The sequence below is a fragment of the Octodon degus genome, unplaced genomic scaffold (assembly GCF_000260255.1).
Source record: "Octodon degus isolate 3935 unplaced genomic scaffold, OctDeg1.0 scaffold00111, whole genome shotgun sequence".
In the NCBI taxonomy this organism is placed as follows: Eukaryota; Metazoa; Chordata; class Mammalia; order Rodentia; family Octodontidae; genus Octodon; species Octodon degus.
In genome coordinates this window covers 3294890-3312500 of record NW_004524687.1, presented here as the reverse complement: position 1 = coordinate 3312500, position 17611 = coordinate 3294890, and the positions used below count along the sequence as shown (strand labels likewise).

Below are 17611 nucleotides of genomic sequence, written 5' to 3'. Positions count from 1 at the left end.
GACCACTGAGCCGTCTCACCAGCCCCTTGCAGGCGCTTTAATCCGCTGAGCTATTTGGCCAGCCGTTCTCTGTTTAATTGCTTGTTCTCCCTGGCAGCTTTTTTCTATTGGTGTTCATGTGATTGTGGTCTTCGTTCTCTTTTTTTTGTAGAGCAGGTTTGGCCATAAATTTTTTCACTTGTTCTTTGTCACATAAATATGTTATTTCTTTATCAGTGTTGAGGTACATTAGTCTGGGTTAAAGATTATTTTCCTTTAAGGCTTGAAATACCTTACCTCACACTCTCTCCTTGATTTTTTTGTACCTGAGATCAAATTTGGGACCTTGCGATTGCCATGCAGGTGCTTATGCTGCTGAGCTATATCCCTGGCTTCCTTTTTCTCCTTGATTTGAAGGTTTGTGTTAAGAAACCTGTGCTGTTATTCTGATGGGCTTTCTTTATAGTACATATGTCTCTTTTCTCTAGCTGCTTTTAATATTTTGTTCTTGTGCGGTGCTCATGAGATAGCTTAGTGGTCTAAACGTCTGCCTGGCAAGTGCAAGGAACCAGGTTCAACCCCTGGTACTGCATGCTGTGCTGGTCCCTTAACTGGGTACACTGAGCTAGTCACTGAAACTGGTTCTAATCCCAGGACTGGGGAGGCTGAGACAGGAGGATCACTGAGTTTAAGGTGCGTAGTGAGACCCTACACCAAATAAATAAAATATTAAAAATGGAAAAAACTTATTCTTGTGCTTAATTCCTTGAATCTTATTATATGCGTTGGTACAGATTTGTTTAGGTCATGGCTATTTGAAGTTCTGTATGGTTCATTTATTTGTATGTCAAATTCTTTCTGTATGTTTGGGAAATTTTTTGCTGCCCTCGTTTTTTGGACTAGAAATTGAACTCGGGGACTTGCACTTGCCAGGCAGCCTATATATCCCCAGCCCGCTACCATTATTTCTGTGAAGAGGTGTTTAATGGTTTTTGCACTGTCTCCAGCTTTCTCACTGATTCCAGTCAATCTAATATTATTTGCTTCATCCTATAGCTATTGGATTGATTTCTTTTGTGGTCCGTTGTGATTCTGAAGGTAGCTTTCTTTTCCTGGTAACTAGTTGTGTTTCTGTCTTCTAGATCTGATATTCTTTCATTCAGTCTGCTGTTTATTCAATCACTCTCTACTTATACTTTCAGTGGAATATCTAATCTTATTCATTTCTTTTTCAATCTGTTTCATTGATCCCATTTTTTAATCTGTGCTTGGCTTTCGTTTCCATTACTTTCCTTAGTTTCTTTGTTTATGTGTCTGCTTTAATGTCTTTTATTTTGATAGCCATTGCTTTTCATACTTTCGAGATTATTTTTTTCTATGGCCTCTTTTTTTTTTCTTTTTCTGTTTCTGCTATCATTTCAGAAAGTTCCTTTTGTTGTCTTCTGATTTCCTATTACTCTTTGTGCTTCTGAGGTTTGGGTATTTAGGATTGCATTGTGCTTGTGTTGTTATTTTCTGTTTGCTATTTTGTTTTGTTTTCTGTGTTGATCCTTGCAGACTTATGTTAGATAGCCTTATCACTGGTAGTCAGGCTTTTCTAGGAGATAGATGTCTGTTTCTCTGGATGTCTTCTAGATTTAGGTGGTTATTAATCTTTATGTCTGTCCTAAGTATCAGGGATCAAACTCAGGACCTTGCCCTTGCCAGGCAAGAACTTATTCCACTGAGCTATCTCCCCTTCAACATACTAAGACTGAAGAGTTGTTATCTATTTGACTTAGGGCTCATTCCTTTGGTACTGGACTATGGTGATGATTATGACGTCTTACAATCACAGTGTTGTCATAAAGGGGAGAAACTGGTTATAGCGTGTATGATGTCCTGGTTAAAGCAGTTTCTTTGATAATAACAGACTCAAAGTACAGCCTGGTTACTGACAAACTGGTAACCATTAGCCTCTATCACTATAGGAGGAAGGTCTGAAGAAATATAATGTAATTGGATTTATACCAGGAACTTGTATGCAGTGATTTTTCACTTAAAGTGATTTTACCCTGTTGTGTATGGTTGAGCTTTAGGAGGATGGGGGTAGGATGGAGAGATGAATGAGGTTAAATATAGTAGGACCAAGGTTGGAGGGCATAGGCTGATTATCCAGGTTTTGGGTAATTATAGGACATAGGGAAGGATTGAAAGAGAAGACCTAAGAGTTTTGAAGCCAATTAGAAAGAAAAGAGACAGTATCTATTCTTACAAAAGTATCATAACGTCAAACAACTTAGTTGAGGAAAGAGAGGAAGATGACCAGTTCAAAACAACAGCAAAAAAAAAAAAAAAAAAAAAAAAGGTTAGGTCACTTGTTGGTTGGTATTGCTAATGTTGCATGTATAAATTCCACGCTGCTAGTCCTACCTGTCTATCCCATGTACCTTAGCCAAGGTTCTACTATGTTGCTGATGTTCTTGCATATCTCTCAGCTCTGAGTCCTGCCAGTGGAGGAAGGGAGGGGAGTGAACTCAGGGTCTTCTCACGAGACATACCATACTGGGGCAATGGAGGAAGGCAGAAGTGGGAACTCGCTTGCTACTATGCCATCCCGGGATCTATTTTTGTTTTCTTAAAGACCCAACCTTTTTTTTTTTTTTTTTTCCATTTTGATGTTTTGTCAAATTCTTTTAATTTTGTGGATGGGGCATCCTTTTTTTGTTTTGTTTTTTCTTTTCACATTTTTGTATTGCTGTTACCTCCTCCCTCCCCTGAAATGAACATTCTGTATATTTTTTGGTAAGTCTGTAATTTGATTCTTCTTCTTCTTTTTTTTTTTTTTTGCGGGACCGGGGATTGAACTCAGGCCCTTATGCTTGCCAGGGAAGCGCTTATTCTACTGAGCCATCTCCCCGGCCCTCTGATTCTTGCATCCTTTATGGATTGTTGATTTTTACTTTTAGAGGGACAGAAGCATTCATAGGACATAGGATCCCCGGCTCTCTTTAACCAGTTCTTTTGTTGTTGTTGTTTTCCTTGTTTGTGATTACTGGAGTGTTTGTTCTGTTACTGCTGTGATGAAGTAGGCCTGATAAAGATTGCCTTAAATGTCTAGAAGAAAACAAAGAATTAATAAAAGTGTTGTATCTTACTTAATCTTCTGATAAGCAGATACCATAGAAGCTACTGCTGTTCAAAGGGCTGAAACCAACAGATGTGTCTGCAGCAGACCAACCAAAACATATAAGCTCCAAATTAGATTGAAAATCCTCACTGCCAACTATAGTGTACAGCCAGCTGCCCTACAAGTGCAGTGTGCTCTCCCACAGCTGAGGGAGCGTAAGAAATTGAGGATGATGGCTGGTTTGTGCTTCTTACTGAGTTGTCCATAGCTTCTCTGTCAAGTACTCCTCTGATTGTTACATGTGTAGTTGGGGTCCAGAGACCTAAATGAGCCCTTGCACTTTTGCTCTGTGTCTGTCTGTCTGTGCACAAGAGTTGAAAGCCCTGACCTCACCCATACTAGTAAGAGGTCTACTGTTGAGGTACAACCCTCTGCCACAAGACCTGTCTCTCTCTTTTTATTTTTATATATTTGGTACAGGGTCTCACTACGCAGCTCCAAGTCATAGTGATTTTCCTGTTTTCAGCCTCCCCAGCGCTGGGATTACAGGTGTGCACTACCACACCCGGACTGGGTCACGGGCTCAGTATACCTTGGGGCAGAGCCAGGTCAGTGAGACATCTCTTAAAAATAATTGTATTGGTATTTTCATTTGGTTCAAAGTAAGTGTACAAGCTAGTCTAGGGAAAATGGATGGCTTTTTATTGAATGTTTCTTTGTAAGTTTGACAGAATTTTTTTTTTTTTTTTTTTTGGTATTGGGTATTGAACTTAGGACCTTGCGCTTGCCAGGCAGCTGCTTATGTGTGCTGTTGAGCTATCTCCCTGGCTTCTTTGTTAAGTTTGGTTTTGGTTTCAATAGCACATATATCCTGATTAAATCCTGGATTTAAATGTAGTTGATATCTTCATCGTAATTTTTATTGATGCTCAAATTGGCTCATTTTTGGCTAGTTGGAGCTTTGTGTTGGCTTTGGAGTCTTCTATGTTTTTATTTTTTATTTTTATTTTTTGAGATAGGGTCTCACTGTGGTAGTTTAGGCTGGTCTTAAACTCTGCAGTCATGCCCCAGCCTCCAGAGTGCTAAATTTACAGGTGAGCACTGTGACACTCTACAGGCATCTTCTTCACACCCATGCCCATATTCTTTGAGAGGTCCCTTTAGAATATGTTGTGTTCTGGGCTCATCATGACATTTCCTGGCTGAGACTTCAAAAACCCATTTCTTCATGGAATCTTGTGTTTTGTGTGCTTTTTTTTTTTTTTTTAAGTGAATGATTATATTTTCTCTTTAAATATTATTTTCTATCTTTCTATTTTTAAGTTCATAAGTGTGTGGGGTTTTTTTGGGGGAGGGCTGGCTCAGGATGCCTTGAGGGCAGGTCTGGTAAGGCTTGAGGATCTGGGGATCTAACCACAGCATCCAGATTGCTTTGTTTAAGCAATCACTTAAACAACTGGGCTAATGGACAGGCCCCCAATGAAAAACTCACCTCGTTTTTTTCAGTACTGGTGATTGAACTCAGGACTTTGTGCTTACCAGGCAAGCACCTATTCTGCTGAGCTATCTCGCCAGCTATTTTTAAGTTTATTTATTTGAAGTACTGGGTACATATGAAGTAAACATTCTACAAGTTATGTATAGCCTAAGCCTCTTAATTTTTAAAATTTTATTTATTTATTTATTTATTTATTTATTGAGATGTGTCTCCTTATATAGTTGAGCTTGACTTTGAACTTATTGTGCAGCCCAGGCTGGCCTCAAGTTCATAGCTACCCTCCTGACTTCTGAGTGTTGGAATTACAGGTGTACACCACTCTACCCTTACTTTGTCATTCTAATGTTCTTTTCTTATTTATGAATCTGTTCATGATTTTTGCAAGTTTTTCTCCTATAAAATTATCTACCAAGTTGGGTTTTTGTTTGTCTTCATCCTTTTTTTTTTTTTTTTTAATGTATTTAGGACTGGGTCTACAGGGTCTTACTATGTAGATTGGAGTCGCAGTGATTCTCCCTTTAGAGTAGAATTTCAGCTTCCCAAATCCTGGGATTACAGGCACACATCACCATGCCCAGTCTCAATCCCCAGCATGCCCGAGGGGCAGGGCCACCACAGCACACCGGGGATCGAACCCTAGCCACTGTGCTCTGCCTAAGCAGGTGCATTAGTCCACCAAATTTAGTCCACAGAGCTATCTGGCCAGCCCTCCATTTGTTTTTTATCGTGAAGATGTATCTTCATCTCCCTGTTACTAGGTATCTTTTTTTTTTTTTTTTTTGTCTTTCTTGAGACAAGGTCTCCTTATGCAGCTCACGGCTGGCCTTGAGCTCACTTTGTAGCCCATGCTGGTCTCAAACTCACAGTGTTCCTCTTGTCGCAGTCTACCAAGTGCTGGGATTATATGCTATGCCACCATGCCTGGCTTTTTATTTATTATTATTATTATTATTATTTTAGTTAGGTAATCTTTTATTGTTTATTCATGATTAAGAATAATGGAAAAAAATAATGTTCAAGTTCTGTTTGGATTTACTGCATGCTTGGAGTGTAGAATACTTCGGTGGATGTTCTTGGGTGTATTTGTTGAAAAATCTCCATTGTGTGTAACTTTGATTTTTCTTATTTTAAATATTTCATGTTTTATTGGTTATATCATTTAATGAGTTTTCATTTTGGCAGATTCATACAAGCACATACATAGCATACTTTTATCCCCACTCCTCCAACACCCTGCCTTCTGCCCTAGTTTCACATGGGGGGATCAACATGTATAATATATTGTACTTATATCTACTCCCCATAACCTTCCTTTTATGCCCCCTTTTCTTTCCTCTTACTCTTTTTCTTCTTGTGTAATAATAGTCTTCTTTCTACTTCTTTGGCGTCCCCAGATGACATAGTATGGAGAACATTCTGTATTTGTCTTTCTCAGTCTAGCTTATGTTGTCATATTTCTCAGAAGAGAATCTTTGAAATTCCTAAGTGGACAGATATGTGTAACTGGAGTTTTAGGTTGAGAATTGGGTCTGGAATCACAACCATGTACGTGTAAGTTCATTGTATAGCCCAGTCAATCTATTGCTTTTCTGTGTGATTAAAGATTTACTTGAATGGGACAGAAAATCTAGGTACTTTACTTTTTAAGTAGGTACTTTACTTTTATTTGGTTCTTTCAGTTTAACTATTTTAGGCATACAGTCTCTTTTGTGGAAGAAATGACACTGTGGTGGTGGCTTCTGGATCATTTTGAGAATTTTGCTTTGATCTGTTGCCTCCTTTTTTCTGCAAATTATTATGCCAATCAGGATACATCATAACTTGTGTTCAGAAACATTAATACTAGAGTTATTTGAGGGTGTATGTTACTTTGTGGGCTTAGGATTTGCCTTCTTTAAAGGCCTACTAAGTTATTTACAACTAGTCTGCTTATGTGCTTCTGTAATTTTCTAAAGTTTTGATGCTGTTGAGTAATTTCCCATTCTTGGAGGTTAGCTTTTTTGTTTTTTGTTTTTTTTTAAATGTAAGATCTGGGCTGGGGAGATGGTTCAGTGGTCTAAAGCACCTACTTAGAACAAGCTTAGCAAAGCACAGGGATCGCAGTTCAATCCCCCAGCACCACATGCCAGCCAGCCCCGCCCCCTGGTGGTCTGAGCTGGCCACACACACACTCACACATACATTTAAAAAAAAAAAAAAAAAAAAAAAGAAAAACAAATGTAAGATCTGTTGAATTTTGAGTTGAAGCAAACTTCATCACTATCTTCAATAAGCTATTCTGTTGACTAACTTCTGAATACTAATTTTGTATTCAGCTTACCAATTATTTTACTGCAGTAATTTTCTTGAGGTAAAGAATCATAATTTTCATATAGTGATATTTTCCCCTCCATTTCAGTTAGTTTTTTCTCATTATTGGAACAAAATACCTGATACCTAAAATTAAGGAAGGAAAGGTTTAGTTCACAGTGAAGTTCAGTCCATATGGCTAGCTCCAAAGCACATTGGCACATGACAAAGAGCAGCAGTTCATGGTGGTGGGAGATGGCAAAGAGGAAAGCAAAAGGGAGGAGTAGCGGCAACAGTGGCAACAGAGAGTAAGTCTGTCTGTCTCCCTATATGTTGCATTCAGGCTATCCACTCCAGGTTGGGTGTAGAGCTCACACTTATAAATAGTCTCAGTAGCTCTTACATCCCATAATCCCAGCATTGGATCATGAATTAATCACAGACTCTGGAAGTCTGTCCCATGACTGCATGAGACATTATTATTATTATTATTATTATTCCTGTCTTTTTGAGACAGGGTCTCTCTGTGCAGCTCAGGCTCACTTTGTAGCCCAGGATGGTCTTGAAGTTACAGTGATCCTCCTCTCTCAGCCTCCTGAGTGCTGGGATTACAGGTGTATGCCACCACGCCTGGCATCTGTATAAGGTTTTGTGGGCACAACTAGACACAAACCATAACACCCCCTAAAATTTAAAAAAAAAGTGTTTTGGTGTCTTTGTATTGGCTTTTATTTTCAAAAGAGCGTTATATAGTAATTTGAAAAAAATCTTCGCTTTTTTTCTTTTTGGTAGTGCTGGGAATTAAACCCAATGCCTTTTGCATGCTATGTAAATGCTGTACAACTGAGCTATCGTCTCAGCATCCTGATGTTATTCTTTTTGTTGTTGTTGTGGAACCAGGGATTGAACTTAGACTCTTGCGCTTGCCAGGGAAGCGCTTATTATACTGAGCCATCTCCCTGGCCCCATGTTATTCTTGACTTTAATGATCATGCTTTTAATATTTTTGTTGTTTGATATGTTTTGTTTTGCTAATTTATGTATATTTATAAATTTTACTATTAGGAATTGTGTGTTGCTTTTTTTTTTTTTTTTTTAAGACTTGTTCTTGCTATGTTGTTCAGGCTGGCCTTGAACTGTGGCCATCCTGCCTCATCTTTCTAGGTGCTGGGATTATAGGTGTGCACTACCATACACAGCTGTAAAATTTTAAATTGATACTGTTCTAAAACTAATAATTTAGTCATCCCTGGTCCAAAAAAGTAATAATAATTTAGTCAAACACATTTTTAACTAATACCCTTTGCTGTAGAGAGGATGTCAGCTTAACTCTCTTTGTGTTTTGATGTTAAGCTGTAACTAGGGGTTGAGCCCAGGACAGAGTCTTAGTGAGACAGTGTCTTAATAAGTTATTAGACATCCAGGCTGCACTTAAATTTGCCATCCTCCTGGCTCATCCTCACACGTGCTGGAATTACATGTCTGACTTCCTTTGTAATTCTGTATATTAGCTACAAAACTTTCAGATAGGGCTTACAAGTGTGGTCAAAAGTCATATTTAAATTTTAAAACTTAAGAGTAAAAGACACATTTCTAAGAATGATAGGATGTGTTTGAAGTGAAGGGAGTACTTTAAGAGGACTAAATGCAATGTGTTTCACTGTAATACGTTATCAATTTAAACAATCACAGTGTCTATTCATTTCAGATGCCCAGTTTTGGACTGGGTCTTTAATTTTTCCTTTGGTACTGGGGATAGAACTCTGGACCTTGCACTTGCCAGCCAGGTGCTTATGATGCTGAGCTAGCTCCCTGGCCCTAAGTTCTTTGTACACTGTGTTCTAGATATTAGGCCTTTGTCTGAGGAGTAACTGGTAAATTTTTTTTCCCATTCAGTAGGTTGTCTCTTCATTCTGTTAGTGGTTTCTTTTACTATGATTTGATCCCATTTCTTTATTATTGGTACTATTTCTGTTGCAGTCAGGGTTTTGTCCATAAAGTCTTTGTCTACACCTAGGCTTCTATGATTTTACCTATACTGTCTTCCAGCATGTTGTTTCTGTTTTCAATACTGTATTTAGATCTTTGATCTGTTTCACTTTTCATTTTGTGCACAGTGAATGATAATGGGTCTAGATTTAATCTTCAGCATGTGGAAAGCCAGTTTTATCAGCACCAGTTATTAAAGAGACCGTTGTTTCTCAGTGAAGATGTTTGGCTCTTTTGTCAAAGATAAGGTAGCTGAGTGTGCTTGGAGTTGTTTTATGTATCTTTTACTCCATTCCATTGATCCTTGGGTCTGGTTTCTTTTTTTGACAGTACTATGCTATTTTTATTATGATAGCCTTTATAACTTTGAATTGGGGGATCTGATGCCCTTACCTTCACCTTGGGGCCCAGAGTTGCTTTTGCTATTCTGGGTCTCTTTTAAATCTCTATGAATTTTAAGATTCTTTAGTTCTGTGAGGTATGCTATTGGTATTTTGGTTGAGATTGCATTATGTCTGTTAAATGTTTTGGAAGTATGGCCATTTTCACTATATTTGTGAAGTCTTTCCTATCCAAGAGCAAGGTATATCTTTTCATTTTATTTATGATGCCCTCTTTAGAGCTGGGGCAATAGCTCAGTGGCAGAGCATCCATGTGCATGGCAAGTGCAGAGTTCTGAGTTCAATTCCTGGTTGTCCCCCGCCTCCAGAAAAGTGAAACTCTCTTTAAGCTCCTTTTTCAGAATACTGTAGTTTTTAATGTAACTCTTCCACGTCCTGTTAAATTGGTGCCTGAGGATTTTGTTTTTCTTGATGCCGTTGTGAATAGTGTCATTTCTGTAAGTTCTCAGTGAGTTTACTTGTGTACAGGGATGCTGTAGGCTTGAATGTTGACTTTGAATCCTGATACACTGTCAAATTTCATTCTTAATTCTAGATGTCTTCATGGAATTTTTAGGGTCTTCTATGTAGAGTTACGTCATCTGCGAATATGGTTTGACTTCTTTCATATCCGTATTCTGTTTCTTTTTCTTTTTCTTTTTTATAAATTTTATTTATTTGTGGGGGGGGGGCTCGGCCCACCAGGGGGCGGGGCTGGCTGGCATGTGGTGCTGGGGGGATTGAACCGTGGTCCCTGTGCTTTGCTAAGCTTGTTCTAAGTAGGTGTTTTAGACTACTGAGCCATCTCACCAGCCCTATTTTTCTTGTCTAATTGCTATTTACAAGAATTAAGTTGAATAGGAGTGGAGATAGTAGCATCCTTTTGTTGTTCCTGATTTTAGACTGAAAGTTTTCAGTTTTGGTTGTTTTGTATGATGTTGGTTGTTTGCGAGAGATAGCTTTTATTAGATTACTCTGGGATGAAGACCATTTATTTGGTGAGGTTTTTTAAAAATCATAAATAGGAGTTGTTAGGTTTTTGGCAGCCAGTAAAGAGATGGGGAAGATAAAAGCGTTTTATTGACTCTAAAGCCATGGAGAGACTCCAAGAGAAATGTGGGATCCTGACCTGAGATAATGGGAGACTGAGATTTTGTGTACTTGTCTAGGGGCAGAGTTTGAGGGGCAGTTTAATGACACTTAAGGAGCTGATTTGTGTTTCCCTTATGGTATAGGAAAAGTGAAAGGAAATTGTATTCAGTACTGGGTTGAGGAAGAAGGGGAAGGTGGTCTCTGGGAAGATAAGCTGTTGTTTTGGGGTTTCAGCGATGTTAGATAACCACCATAATAATTCAGCAATTCATACTAGGGGCAGAACCTATCAGGTGTTAGAATTTATCAAGTGATTTTTCTTTGTCTGCTGAGATTATTATATTTGTGTGGGGTTGTCTTTGGCTTTGTTAAAGTGTCATATTTCATTTATTGATTTGCATTTGTTGAACCATTCCTATATCCCTGGGATGAATCCCACTTGATCATAGTGTATAATGTTTTTGGTCATTTACTACATCATGTTTGCCACTATCTTATTAAGAAATTTTGCATCTTTGTTTACTAAGGAGGTTGCCTATAATTTTCTTTTTTTTGGTTGGATCACTTATAGTATCAGGGTAATGCTTGCTTTCAGGAATATGTTTGCAAACATTGCTTCCTTTCAGTTTTATTAAAAAGTTTGAGGAGTAGTGCCATTATATCTTCCCTAAAGTCCACAAAGAATTCAGCAAAACTGGGCTTTTCTTTGTTGTTTTGTTATCATTAATTTCATTGAGTGATACTTTATTAGATTTGTTACATCTTTTTGGCTTAGCTTTGATAGTTCATATGTTTCTAGGAATCTGTCTATTTCTTCTGAATTTTCTGTCTTTTTAAAAATTTTATATCTTACTAAGTATGTTTAAAGTAGATTCTGCAGGATCCATTGTGATTTAACTTTTTTTTATTCGTAATAGCATGGATTTGAGTCTTTCCATTTTTTTCTCCTTTTTTTTTGGTAAGGTTGGCTAATGGTTTGTCTATTTAATGTTTCAAAGAACCAATTTTCTGATTCCTTGATTCTTTTACTTTTTTTTAGTCTCAATTGCATGAATTTCTGGTCTGATCTTAATAATTTCCTTCCTCATGTGAAGTTTGCATTCACTTGTTCTTCTTTTTCTAGACATTTGAAGTTTGACAGTAGGTTGAGAATTCAGCTTGCTGTTTTCTGACGTGGTAATTGACATATACTATAAGTTTCTCTCATTGGACTGCTTTCATTACACCATATAAATTCTGGTGTGAAACCTGACATATGGTCATGGTGTTAGGGCCTGAGTCATTTAGCTTAGAATAATACTGTCAATATTTGATGATGGCTCCTTGACTCTGGATGACCATGTTTCACATGGTTGTCCCTCATCTAGTCACTATGGTAGTTTAACACTAGGAACGAAGCCAGTCCACAGCAGCTGTAAGTACTGGGCTCAGTTGGACCTTCCCTAAAATGGCATTTGACTAAGCATGCTTTCCATGGGACATAGCACTTGCTTGGACTAGAGTCACTTACCAGCTGTTGTAGTTCCACAGCATCTTCTGGTGTGTTCCACCGGTACATTTCTCCCTGGAGGCCTCTGGGGTTGCCTGCTTTTACTATGTCTCCGTCAGTTTGATCTTCCTTTCACATTGCAAGATCTAGGAGATGGGGAGAAGATGCAAATTAAACTTTCCTTTTTCTGCGTTATGGTCTTATAATGGTTTGTGTCTAGTTGTACCTCCAAAGCCTCATGCAGTCATTGGGGTGGCTTCCATAGTTTGTGATTAATTCATGATCCAATGCTGGGATTATGGATGTGAGTGCTACATCTACAGGGGAGTCGGGTGGGTAATCTTCATACAATGTAAGGAAGGGACAGAGTCTTGCTAGCTGCCATAGCTACTGCTTCTCCCTTTGCTGTTTGCTGTCTTCTGCTATTGTGAACAGCTGCCCTCTGCCATGTGTCACTTTTGCCTTGGAGCCAGCCTAGTATGGACTGAGGCCTCCACTAACTGTTAGCTAAGTAAACATTCATATCCTAATTTTGGCTGTCGGTTATTTTGTCCCAGCATTGAGAGAAAAGTAACTGAGACAGGTCTGTCTCTTCAATTTCTCTGTAGGCACCAATGTTTCCTTTTAAATCCTTCATTAGAGCCAGGGATACACATCTCTCTTCCTCATGTTGTAATTTTCCAGTGTTTGTATTCTGGGTTGATTGGTTGCTTCATACCACTCTACCATCTTGCTTGACATTTGTTGAAGTGCTTTGAAGTACTTTGCTTTATTTAACAAGAACTAGTATTTTGTTTTATGATAACATTTATGGTTTACTGTCTTCATTTCTTGTGTTCTTACTGCATCAAAATAAAGATACTTGTAATTTATGATGATGAAATGTAAACAAGCTTAAAGCAAAAATTGACTAGTGATTGCTTAGAAGTGTGATAAATGGCAAATGTATGTGCGTGCATGCGTGTGTCTATCAGTTTGGAATTGAACTCATGACCTTGTGCTTGTCAGGTAGGCATTGTGTGGCTGAGATGTTTCCCCAGCTTGATAAATGACTTTTACATATGATTATTTCTTTGAATTCTAAGCCAAGCTCTGTGAACCATTTTAATTCCATTTACTCTGGGGAATAAACCTCAGCAATGAAGTTGTTTGCTCGTTGTTAAATATATAATAGAAATTAGCTTGAGGTAGAAAAGCGGGTGATGGTTAAACATGAAACACTGATAGAAACCCAGAAGATTCTGGGCTTGTTTCCTAGTCACTCCAACACACATATATATGTGTTATACACACACACACACACACACACACACACACACGGGAAAAAAATGGTAAAACTGAAAATGGCGTACATTTTGTTTGACTAATGGAGAAATAGTCAACTCTTTTTTTTTTTTTTGCTGAACCAGGGATTGAACTCAGGCCCTTGCACTTGCCAGGGAAGCGCTTATTCCACTGAGCCATCTCCCCGGCCCCAATAGTCAACTCTTAATTGGTATAACATTTATTAAAATAATGCTATAGGTTAATCAAAGAATTAAAATACAGGTTATGGGGGCTAGGGAGATATTTCAGTAGAATAGGCACTTGTAGGCACTTGCCTGGCAAGTGCAAGGGCCTGAATTCAATCCCCAGTTCCGCAAATAAAATAAAATAAAATGCAGGTTATATAAAATCCCAAGTGTCTGATGTATTCATTCAGGTAACTAAAAGCCCAAGAGAGAATATATCCAATGTAATAAAATACTACAAAACAAGTGACAATTTTCAGTTTCAACTCTTTGAGAATCAGTTTTTTTCTCTCCTTCCTTCCTCTCCCTTTCTCCCCCTTCAAATCCCATCCCTATGTGCCCTATTCCCATCCCTGTCCCCGACTATGTCCACATCCATGTCCCCATCCATGTCCCCGTCCCCATCCCCATCTGTCTCTCTCTGTCTCGGTACTGGGGATTGAGCCCAGGGTCTTGTACTGATCAATATGTTGTGGCTGTTTTAAAATTTTTTGGGAAATTATCCAGACTGGACTTGAACTTGGCAATTCCCCTACCTCAGCTTTCCAAACAGTTGTTCTTTTTTAAGACTGTTTCATGTTTGAAGCATGTTAGTCAATGATATTTAGAAGTGACCATATATTTTTATCAAGATTGTGTTTTGCAAAGTAGATCATTGCAAAAAACTGTGTCCTAAGACTTTCTTTTGGGTCTGTGTTATTTTTTTTTCCTTCTTTTTTAAGGACAATACTAATGAAAAATTATATTTTACTTAACATTCAGAATGTCAACAAAACAGTTGCATCTATTGTGGGGTTTTTTTGGGCAATTACAAAGTGGTACTCAGTTAACACACACACACACACACACACACACACACACACACACACGGGAAAAAAATGGTAAAACTGAAAATGGCTTAACAACCATTTTTTTGTATAAGCTACATCCGAGATAACTGAAGATGAGAAACTACTGTCCCCATATGTAACTAATTTGTGCTGTGCACCAAGAACCTGCTTTAAATTTCCATGTCAATTTACACCCCTCATACTGTACCAGGCAAGGTTAGTGGCTATTGAAAATACCACCAGGACAGGGCTATCTAAAGACACATGTGGTAGTGTGTTAACTCTACAAACAAAAGACACTGTACAGTTTAAAAACAAACCTTATACAGCCTTACATTTCAGTTTTTTTTCTTTAAAAGGAGTGAGTTGTGTACAGGGGAGTTAAATGCTCTATAGACAAGAAAAAACTGTGCTAGAACCAACTTATTCATCCTCCTTCTCTTCATCTTCTTCTTCATCCTCATCTTCTTCCTCTTTTTCTTGCTTTTTTCAGCTTTGAAGACTCCCTTTTTTGCTGTGTCAGGTTTTCCTTAGTCAGATAGGCAGTGATGTCCTTTTCAATCATACTTCTCCTTCAGCTTAGCAGCCTTCTTGTATGGCTTCTTGTCATCTGCTGCAGTACTGTTATTCCACATTTCTACAAGTTTCTTTGCAACATCACCAATGGAGAGGCCAAGATGTTCTCCTTTGATTTTTGGGCAGTACTCAGAACAGAACAAGAAGGCCAAAGGAGGCCTCTTGGTCACATTGGGATCCTTGAACTACTTTTTTGTTTCTCCTTTAGGAGGAATATAAGTTTTCATTTCTCTTTCATAACAACCTTGTCTGCTTTTGCCTTGTCTTCAAATTTGCCTTTTTCTTTAGCAGACAATGGTCTTCCACCTCTCTGAGCACCTCTTAGAAAACTCTGGGAAGTTAATGGAAGCTCTTGGTGCTTCTGTGCTCCTCACGGCAAGTTTGCACAAAGAATATATATGATGCCATCTTGCCTCTCGGCTCCTTAGGATCTCCTTTGCCTATGTTTACTTGTTTTCCTCAGTGAGGTACAGAGTCAGTTGCCCAGCAGTGCATGTCCGGCTCCCACTTGTCTGGGCCCAGTCTCTGTGGAGCTCAATGTACTGAGTGGGTCTGTGTTTGTTTGTTTGTTTGTTTGTTTGTTTGTTTTTCCGGAACTGGGGATTGAACTCAGGCCCTTGTGCTTGCCAGGGAAACGCTTATTCCACTGAGCCATCTCCCCGGCCAGGGTCTGTGTTTTCTATGAGGAAACTAAATTGACACTTTGCAGCCACCAGAAGATGCAGTGAAGTCAGTATTAGTTTTTTCTTTTCAAAATTTTTATTTTCCTGTTTTAGCTATGCTAAAATTTAGGAGGGAACAGAGAAATTAAAAGCCTACGCATTTTATGACGTTAGCAGATTTAGCTCCTTTTCTGAAAATGGTTGGCAGTCCAAATTTAAGAGAAGCGAATGTGAACTACTAGTTTAATTTCAATTAATTTAATTTAAAAACTTTCTTTTAGGACTGGCAGATAGCTTAGCTGTCTAAACGCCTACCTGGCAAGCACAAGGACCTGAGTTCCTGCCCCGGAACCCTGGGCGCATGGGTGGGAGACCCTGTATCCAATAAGTTAAAAAAAAAATCCTCCCTTTAGCTTGGTTCGTGCCCTTGATACATCTTCCTTTTAAAGTTTGTGTTGGTTGAATATTGATTTGGTTGTTGTTATTAAGTGCCTTCATTTCTAAAAAATTTAAGAGCTACATTATTGCTTTATTTTTCAATGCTTAATTGCTGGCTTACATTAGTTTATACTTAATTATTGTTATTTTTTAAAATTTTATTTGCATTTATTTTATGCTTAATTTATTCCCGTGCCATAAGTTCTTTTTTTAAAAATTATTTATTTATTTTTATTTATTACATTTATTTATTGTGTGTGTGTGGCCAGCTCAGCCCACCAGGGGGCGGGGCTGGCTGGCATGTGGTGCTGGGGGATTGAACCGCGGTCCTTGTGCTTTGCCACGCTTGTTTCAAGTAGGTGCTTTAGACCACTGAGCCATCTCTCCAGCCCCATAAGTTTTTGTTTCTTCAGTTTCTTCTGGGATATCTTTTTCTTCTGTGCAACTTCCTTTTCTGGTTTGCGAACAATTTGTTCCTTTTCAGTAAGGATCATCTCAATATGGCAGGAGGAGCTCATGTATGGATTAATCTGGCCATGAGCTCTATAAATACGGCGGTGCATCTTGGGTGTTTTGTTCACCTGGATATGTTCTATAACCAGAGAATCTACATCTAAACCCTTAAGTTCAGCATTACTCTCTGCATTTTAAAGCATGTGCAGCAAAAATTCAGCACTCTTTTTGGGCCACCGACCCTGTGTGAAGCCCACTGTTTGGCCTGGGCACACCTACCAACTCTACCATTGTAACACCAGAATGGTACACATTGCTTCTTTAATGTGACATGCTTGAGATACTTGGTGACCTTTCGGATATGCATACCCTTGATGGCCTGGGCAGTTTCACGCATGTTCTTAAAGTGAACGTGAAAATTTGAGCCTCTTGATTTGCATGACTTTTGTGGGGTTTTCTGGGTCAAGAGAGTAGTGAACCATTTTCACAGGTCACCTGAGGCCGCTCACAGGAAGAGGTATACTTAATTATATATTGCATGTTAGTTATACATATTAAAATCCTGAGCTCTCTCCCATCTTGGGTTGTGGTCTTGGGTAGCTTTAACTTTTGAAAAAAAAAGTTTTTTTTGAGGCCTGGGTATTCGTGGTCTTGAACTCACTACATAACCCACAATGGCTTACAGTCTTTCTAACTTAGTTTATGGAGTTGCAGGCATGTGCTGCCATGCCCAGTTTGAGAATTAAAAAAAAAAAAAAAAGTCTGTAGAGGTTATGAGTCTATTATATGGGGTTTGCTGTTATATTTAACGGGTACAAATATTTGGCCAATCATAAGCAATAAACCTTAACTGTAACTAAAATGGCTGTACTTGTGTTTTAAAAAATTTAACTGAATTACTTAAAATTTTAATTGAAACATATGAAATATACTTAAAATTTTCAACTTTAGAATGATAATGTTAGAATTTATTTTCTTGCTTAACTGAAACCTTTATCTGAAGTTTCCCCCTATTGCTTCATTATACAGAAGTGGAGCTATTTATTTATTTTCCATTACTAGGAATTGAATCAAGGGTCTTCACACTGTGAACTCTTGTCTCCAGTAATTTTATAAATTTTATTTTTGTTTCATGACGGGATCTTGCTGAGTTTTTCTGTTGTGCAAGCTGAATGGAATTTATGATCCTCCTGCCTCAGTTTCCCAGAGTGCTGAGAATAAGGACATAAATCATGTGTGCTTGTTCTTTGAAGAACTGTTTTAAAGTGCTTATTTTAATTTTTGAAAATTAAATTATCCTGGGCCTGCCATCTGGC

General features: G+C 38.3%; 1 protein-coding gene across 6 annotated transcripts in view; it reads left to right on the top strand.

Moving 5' to 3' along the window:
* The window catches only part of Zmym2 (zinc finger MYM-type containing 2), a 152243-nt gene that overhangs the window by 24047 nt on the left and 110585 nt on the right, over positions 1–17611 (top strand). The window lies entirely within an intron of this gene.